Genomic DNA, 8,580 nt, shown 5'->3' with positions numbered 1-8,580 from the left:
CACGCTCTGTGTGTTGGTAAGGCAACAAAAATATTTTCAGAGTTGCTGAGGGCTGAGAAAGGTTGGTGAGGCAGTGCCCCATTTGCCCTGATGGATTGATTGCCACATATCGGTGTCTAGACTGTACACAGGGCTGGCATCGGGTGGTGGGTGGTAGGGAGTGGCGAGTGGAGGTGAGGCTTTGGAGGCAAAGTGAGAATGAAGTAGCCACCACAGGCATCAGACTTAGGTTATCACAGAAGGACAGGAGGGGGAAACCCGGTTGGTTATTTAATTACGAATGGGCAGTGGCGTAGCGTGGGGGGTGCAGGGGGGGCCGGCTGCACCGGGCGCAACATCTGGGGGTTATGGTTAGGGGGCGCAAATTACTTGCCTTGCCTTGCCTTGCCCCGGGTGCTGACAACCCACGCTACGCCACTGCGAATGGGTGGTGAATTTTATCTTTTTGCAGAAATTTCCAATACTACTTCTTCCCCTTTAATACTTTTTTGGAGAAGGGAGGAGAGAAAGGGCTCATTATTGTTTAGATTTAAACAAGACCAGAGATATACAGTTGAGAAGATAAGCATCAGGGTTTGGTGTTCCAGGAAATTTGAGCGATGTCAACAACCTCATTATCAACCTAACAAGGAGGAACACCACAGCATCGCAAAACATTTAATGTGTTTGCTCAGACTGTGCAACTGTTTGAAAGGGAAGGTTCAGGTTTGACAGCCAAACCTTTGTTGCTTAGTCCAAGAGTTTGGAAACTTCAGGCTTGGAGGCCAGATGCAACCCCCAGGCCTCTCCATATTTAGTTTTAAGAAATATTTATATACCGCTATGTCATAAAAAATATATCAAAGCTTTCTATAGCAATGAAACATAAAACACTGCCATAAAAACCGCATAAAGATTAAAAACTGACACCCATGAACCATTGTGGACAGATGTTTCCTAAATTGCCTGGTGTAATGACCGCTCCCCACATCAAATGGGGGGTGCCTTTTGCATGGTTGCATACACACACACCCCGGATCCCAGTGTGGCTCCTGGTCATTCAGGCTGGCTTCATCGTCCCGGGGCTGGATACCTGGAGGTCTCCGCCTACCTTAGCCAATCGCCCAATCCTGCCTGGGGAGGCGTTGCCAGGGGATTGGCCAGGTAAGGGGAGGGACCACCCTGCCCACACAACAGAAGGTGAATTTTACCTGCAAAGCATCAGTTGGCTCCAGAGCTTCTCCCACCCTGCCCTCCCTCAGTTAAGACTTCTCCTGCAGGTTAACCTCTTCTCCACAGGTACGCAGGCGCTGCTACGTCAGGGTCGCTGTTGAAAGGCCGGAAAGGAATTTTCCTGCATTGGCAGGTTTTGCCTTTCCTGTAGCAAAACGTCACAACTTTGGTGGTTTTCAGGCCTTGGGCGGAATCCTTTAATCTATCTTCTTAAATGGGGGGGGAGCAGTAACCCATACCCCCCTTGCGGCGGTGATCCCAGGGTTCCCTGTTAAAGGGGTCTTGAGGGGAGGCATTGGCCATAGGCCAAGAGGTTGTCATTGCTCTCCCCTCCAATGGTGGCAAAACGGGGGGGGGGGGGCTCTCTGCTTGAACATATGTTCTCCAGACCCTGCCCAATCCCCACACATTCTGGATAACCCTGATGTCTCCCAGATCGCCGGCTGGGGACTGGGAAGGATAAACGCCCAAGGCCTGAGCCAAGGTCTCCCTATATCTGAAATTTAATAAAGTTGTGGCCAATTTTAATCCCATAGCATGTTGTCTTGAGTCTTTATTCTGCTCGGGGGTCACCTGGGGGTTGGGGAGACTCCGCCTATCCACGCAATAGTAAAGTTTTCAGCTTGTGTTTAAAGTTGGCACAGAAGGCACCTGCTGAATATCTACAGCAGTGCATCACACAGGAACTGGTGGATAAAACTAAAGGCTTGGATTTCTTCTTGTTGTCAAATGAGGCCCACCACCTTATGGAATGGTAATCTCAATGATCAAACTGGAATATTAGGGCTTAGGTCAGAGGTCAGCAAACCTTTTCAGCAGGGGGCTGGTCCACTGTCTCTCAGACCTTGTGGGGGGGCCATACTATACAGTGGTACCTCGGGTTAAGTACTTAATTCGTTCCAGAGGTCCGTTCTTAACCTGAAACTGTTCTTAACCTGAAGCACCACTTTAGCTAATGGGGCATCCAGCTGCCACCGCACCGCCGGAGCATGATTTCTGTTCTCATCCTGAATCAAAGTTCTTAACCCGAGGTACTATTTCTGGGTTAGCGGAGTCTGTAACCTGAAGCGTATGAAACCTGAAGTGTATGTAACACTTCAGGTTCACTTTGGGGGGAGGAATGAATGAATTCCTTTGCCCCACAAATAACCCAGAGATGCATTTTAAATAAAAGAACACATTCTACTCACGCAAAAATATGCTGATTCCCAGACCATCTGCAGGCCGGATTTAGAAGGCGATTGGGCCGGATCTGGCCCCCGGGCCTTAGTTTGCCTACCCATGGCTTTGGTGATCTTCCCCACACCCCTAGCTGAAACTACCTTCACTGTCAGAAGCAACATGGTTCTGAAAACCAGTAGCTGGAAGTAGCAGGAGGGGAGAGTTCTCTTGAGCATAAGTTCTGCTTGCATATTTTCCCCTAGTTGGTCACTGTGAGAACAGGATGCTGGACTGGGCAGACTATTGACCTAATCCATCAAAGTATTACTTATGTTCCTATACAGCTCAAGACCAGGTAACTTGAGAGACAGCCTTTCCCATTATACGCCCAGTAGATCGCTGTGATATGTGGGAGAGTCTTTCCTGCAAGTTGCAAACACCTCAAAAGCCCTCTCAGCAGTAACCTGGAGCAGGGCTTTCAGAGTGGCTGCTGTAGAACAGCATTCCTGGCAAGACACAACAGGCACCCCTTTCCTGTACTTCCTGGAAACAGTTAAAGATGCTTTTGTTCCAACAGGTTTTCCCAGCTGGATAAATGGGTCTCCACCATGACTTTGTATGGTTTTAGCCTTCTTTGTAAATACACTTGTTGTTTTGCATTTCTAATCACCTTACGTGTAAACCGCCCTGAATCAGTGGTTTAGAAGATGATTAATAAATTAATTGCAAGAATAATAGGAATGAGAATATTCTTAGGAAACCATTGGGGCGGGGTGGGGGAGAAAGGAGAGAGACTCACAAATGACAGGCTACAAGAATATCAAGTCCTCATATAAGTTTATTGAACTATGATTGAAAGGACCCCAGGCACCAAGAACATCGCGTCTGACCTTAAAAAGGCTCCCCCTTTCACAGAAAAGATTAAAGGGAGGGGAAGAAGAGAGAGAGAGAGAGAGAGAGAGAGAGAGAGAGAGAGAGAGAGAGAGAGAGAGAAGGGGGGAGGTTCAAAGCTTTAGGTGCTTAATTCAGCAGGGCGACTCTGTCAAAGATGTAAATTCCACCTGGCAGCTTCTGTTGAGACTGCATTCCTTATTCCTTAGCATTTCTTGGAGCAACATCCTTTGGTACTGCAGCATGGAGGACAGCAGGGGGCGCAGCAGGTTTGGCAGCAAGGGATGCTACAACAGGACTGGCCGCAGCCCTTGGAACTGCCACAGGAGGACTGAGAGCAGCCCTTGGAACTGCCACAGCAGGACTGACCACAGCCCTTGGAACTGCCGCAGCAGGACTGGCTGCAGCCCTTGGAACTGCCACAGCAGGACTGGCCGCAGCCCTTGGAACTGCCACAGCAAGACTGACCACAGCCCTTGGAACTGCCACAGCAGGACTGGCAGCAGCCCTTGGAACTGCCACAGCAGGACTGGCCACAGCAGGACTGACTGCAGCAAGGCGTGCAGCAGGATTGAGAGCAGCAAGGGACGCAACAGCAGGGGGAGCAACAGGTCTGGCAACAGCAGGGGGAGCAGCAGGACTGGCCACAGCAGGACTGGCCACAGCAGGGCACAGCGCAGCAATCATTACAGCCCATGTTTTACGGAGTGGAGGTGAAGCTGAAATGGAATAAAAAAGGCATTGCATATATTAGGGGCAAGCTCCCTGGTTTTTTTGATGGATAACCATTTCTTGCATGGTTTTCCCAGGGTGTTGCAAATACTCTCCAAGACCCCCACACATACCCAACACAATTTGCTTTTTTTTCCCCGTTCCTCTTACTGCTCCATCTTTGGCATTTATTTACATCTTAAAGAAATGGAATGGAGATTCTTATTGACTTACACACAGTCCGGTCAATCAGGGATCATATGGGCAACACAATGGCAATACAAACCTTTTCATTTTGAAGAAAAGCCAAAGAAGAACAATTAGGTTTTTTGCCACATTTTTCAGGTCCCCAAGTTATTGTGAAACTGAAAGGGAGAGTTTAGCAGGGTTCCCCCCCCCCATTCTTTTCATTAAAACATGCTTCGCATTCCAGCTCAAGCTTGCAAAAAACAAGCAAGCTTCACCTGCATCTTTCTTCACCTGCAGTAGCAATCTTTTTCTAGTGGGTAGGCTACATATTTGAAACCTTTGATGTGTCACGAGCAGTCATGTTTCAGTAGCTTTGCAGGACTGGTTTGCAAGGCATACTCAGACTACCATGGTATTGTTGGCATACTCAAAGACGAGCGTTTTATCATTAAGTAAGTATAAGGTATACCCCCCTAGTGAAGTGGAATGCACAGTAAATTGCTAGCAATATTTTTTCCCAACCAACATAACCACTCTACTGGTGGCATTTATAATTTAGGGCAAGGGTGGGGAGCCAGTGGCTTCCAGATATTGTCAGACCACAACTCCCATAATCCTGGCCACTCGTCATGCTGGCTGGGGCTGATGGGAGTTGTAGTTCCCCAATATCTGGCTACAGATTCTTCACCCCATCCTCAGTGCTCTATAACTGCCACCTAATTTTTTTTTTAGAGCAATTGATGAAAGTGGAAACCAAAACATATTGCTATAATAATTTTTAAAATTCTGTTCTATTGGTAGTAAAATAAATAAAAGGTAAAGATAAAGACCCCTGGACGGTTAAGTCCAGTCAAAGGCAACTATGGGGTTGTGGCGCTCATCTCGCTTTCAGGCCTCGGGAGCCAGCATGTGTCCACAGACAGCTTTCTGGGTCATGTGGCCAGGAAGACTATACTGCTTCTGGCACAATGGGACACCCATCACGGAAACCTGAGCACATGGAAATGCCATTTACCTTCCTGCCGCAGCGGTACCTATTTATCTACTTGCACTGGCATGCTTTCGAACTGCTAGGTTGGCAGGAGCTGGGAGAGAGCAACAGGAGTTCACCCCGTCGCGGGGATTCAAACCACCAACCTTCTGATTGGCAAGCCCAAGAGGCTCGGTGGCTTAGACCACAGCATCACCCGCATCATAGTATAATAAATGTATGTTTTTGGTGATCAGCTGTATCCTACCAGGATCCTGAACAATCTTGTCTGAAGTGATGTTTGGTGCTTTCATTTTTCCAACCCCCCTCCTGTTATAATGAGACTACTCAATATTGTTAACAAAATGGATGTGCCCAAAATTCACATAGGGGTTGTTTGGTCATGGGAAGTTGCCTTCTATGGTCAAATTCCCCACCATTGTAGATCTCCTTTGCTACCAAGCAAAGGTCCTACCAATTTGATGCATTTAACTATGGCTCATCTGAAGTAGTCTCAGAAAGGAAGTTTGCTGACCATTTTGTAAATTCTTTTTCAATCTTCTCCTGAACCGTAGGAGTATCTGAGTCCTTTTCTGGAGAATATATGGTGATGTGGCCTCCCCACTTTTGCTAGGGTGGGGGATTTGGGGTGCACTTTTGGACCCACTGCTCATCTAGGGCAGATCCACACCATAAACACATTCAGAGCACATGGCTTCCTTCAAGGAATCCTGGGAACTATAGTTCACCAAGGGTGCTGAGAGTTGTAGCACTGTGAGGGGGAAATCAAAGTTTCCTGTATTATTTGGGGGAAGTCATGTGTTTTAAATTGTGTTTCAAATGTGCTCAAAACGTGGATCTGCAGTTTAATGTTGTAATTTACCATTTTAAAAAATCAATAAAGATTTTGTGTCCAGTCTGTTTTGTTTGCAGTTGGTTATACAACAATGTACAATCATCTTGAATTCATCCAGATTTGCTTGTGGGGTTTTTTTTATACCTATTCTCACTCGTTACTTCTTCATTCCACACTTTTCTCAGCTTCTGATGGTCATTTTTACCATTCTTAGCAGAAGCAATAGGCTTGGCCCCTTCCTGTTTTGGTCTCTGGGTCTTAGCCCCCTGGTTCCCTCATCCATCACAACAAACTAACGGTGGATTTTCAGTGGCTGAGAATTCCACACATGCACAGAATGGGTTGTAGGAATCCAACACTGGCTTTGCTCAGAATAGACCCACGAAAATAAATGACCACATCTAACTTAAGGACATTTATTTAAATAGGTCTTCTCTGAATAGGGCTGAAACACACACTGGGTATTTCACCATTCAGAAACTACATGGAGAAGTTCAGAAATTCACTTTCATTCAGAAGGACTTTGTACCGGAGACACTTTTGTAAGAAAAACAAGAAAATAGGAATGAACAGTTCTCAAAATGGGAGGGTAAAGTTGGAGGACCCATCCCACACTTAATTTTTGCTCTGCGCTTTCAAGGTACCATTCCACGCTTTCCTTGTCTGTGTCCAAAAACCTTTGTTTTGCCCCCTCCCACCTTTCCCAGGAAAGCCCACTATTTTAATGCTGAATCGGAACAAATGGGAATTTGGGTTTTCTGCAGATTGCCATTTGCTCTGATTCAGCCACAAAAAGTAGGTTTTCACATGAAAAGTGCCGGGGAGGGAACCCCAACACCCTCACTGATGTTCTTCTCCCTGCGATGTAATGATGCAAAAGTCTCAAGTCTTTTCTCACTTTCTACCAACAATCTTACGTTCTATCAATGGTTATCAATTCACAACCAATGTGGTATCGTGAACAACAACACACTTTATCAGTTGGCCACAGGTGCATCAAAAACCAATTACAAGACCCAAAGCTCACCATTTTCAACATGAACAGAGTTAAAAATATAGGGTTGGTATATCTAAATTGAGGACAAAAGCAAACTGAGATACAATTAAATTAATGAAATCCCTTAATGGATTTCTGCAAGAGAAATAGGAAATCTCCCAACTGATTCCATTCTTGTTAGATGTCAGCAATGAACAAAAGCAGCAAACTTTTTAAATATCATTTAAAAAAGAAACTTAATTTTAAGTGAGAGTTTGCATCCTACAGAAGGTCGTTAGTTCATAACCAATGGAGGACAGGAACACTGGAAGGTGCCTTATATTGAGTCTGACCATTGGCCCTTGTATTCCCTACATTGAGTGGCTGTGGCTCTCCAGGGTTTCATAACTGGGGACTATTCCCAGTCCCACTTGAATATACGGAACCTGGGACCTTCTGCATACAAAGCAGAGGCTCTACCTGCGAGTTGCAAGAGCCAGCTTGGTATAGTGGTTAAGAGCGGTAGACCCGTAATCTGGTGAACCGGGTTCGATTCCCCGCTCCTCCACATGCAGCTGCTGGGTGACCTTGGGCTAGTTACACTTCTCTGAAGTCTCTCGGCCCCACTCACCTCACAGAGTGTTTGTTGTAGAGGAGGAAGGGAAAGAAGATTGTTAGCCACTTTGAGACTCCTTCGGGTAGTGATAAAGTGGGATATCAAATCCAAACTCTTCTTCTTCTACTACTGTACTTCTCCAGCAGAGAACAGGCTGGTCATTAACTTTAGCACCCACTTACACAACAGTCTCATAATATGAAGGAATAGCTTCCATTCTGTCAAAGGTTATTCCTACCCTCTCTTTTTCCAAGTCATAAGAATCGATAGAACTTCTCTTACCTTACTGGGAGTGGTCAGTGGAAGGACAATGAAGTCAAGTGAATGAAGGGCTGAGGAGCTGGAGTCCTTTTATATAGCTCTGGGAGCCCTTTCCGAAGGAAGTGAGACAGCTTCAAAGCATGCCCAGTTCCTCTGGCCATCAAAATGCATTTACATCCCGTGTGCCAACATCCGGTCCGTGATCCTTCTTGGTCCTCACTGTATTTGTGATGAACAAAGTCTATTTGTGGTCTATTATTAAACTTAGTTTCGTCTAATAACACTGTAATTTGCTCACGTGTCCAAGAGGCACTCAGAGTATTAATTTAAATGGGAGAATATCAAGGATGCTGGACATTTTACTAAGCTGTCTTCCGGGATCTGATGACGACAGACCCTGATTCACGAGCCGGAAGGTCTCACCGTATGCTTATCCCAATGGAGACATACTGGTTTAATGTTGCTGTTGGCCTCCCATCAAATCACAGAATCCATGTGACATATAATACTAAGTACGCTTACTGAGGAAGACATTTGGCACCCAGCAAAGTCAGGTGGGCTACCTAAGATACCAGTGAGGCTTCAGTGGCACTGGCGACCTTAAAATAATAACCCTGATCTTATGACGATGGATCCCAAGAATGGTTTGAAGCAGGGAATGGTCACTCAAGGACCAGATACAGCTTCCCAAAGCATTACCATCACCAAATTTCCGCCTGTATGGGGTGCATGCGATG

The 8,580-nt window shown here is 46.1% G+C and overlaps 1 long non-coding RNA gene across 1 annotated transcript; it reads right to left on the bottom strand.

The window, feature by feature from the left end:
- Window positions 1-3,319: 3,319 nt before the first annotated feature.
- Window positions 3,320-7,978, bottom strand: LOC310694068. Its single transcript, XR_014519517.1, has 3 exons — window positions 7,865-7,978; window positions 3,795-3,983; window positions 3,320-3,746 (listed from the first exon to the last, which is right to left on the bottom strand). It is a non-coding gene; the product is annotated as an uncharacterized lncRNA (long non-coding RNA).
- Window positions 7,979-8,580: the final 602 nt, after the last annotated feature.

Source organism: Podarcis liolepis (assembly GCF_965112155.1).
Source record: "Podarcis liolepis genome assembly, chromosome: 15".
NCBI classification, from domain to species: Eukaryota; Metazoa; Chordata; class Lepidosauria; order Squamata; family Lacertidae; genus Podarcis; species Podarcis liolepis.
This window is presented reverse-complemented; position numbering and strand designations above follow the sequence as displayed.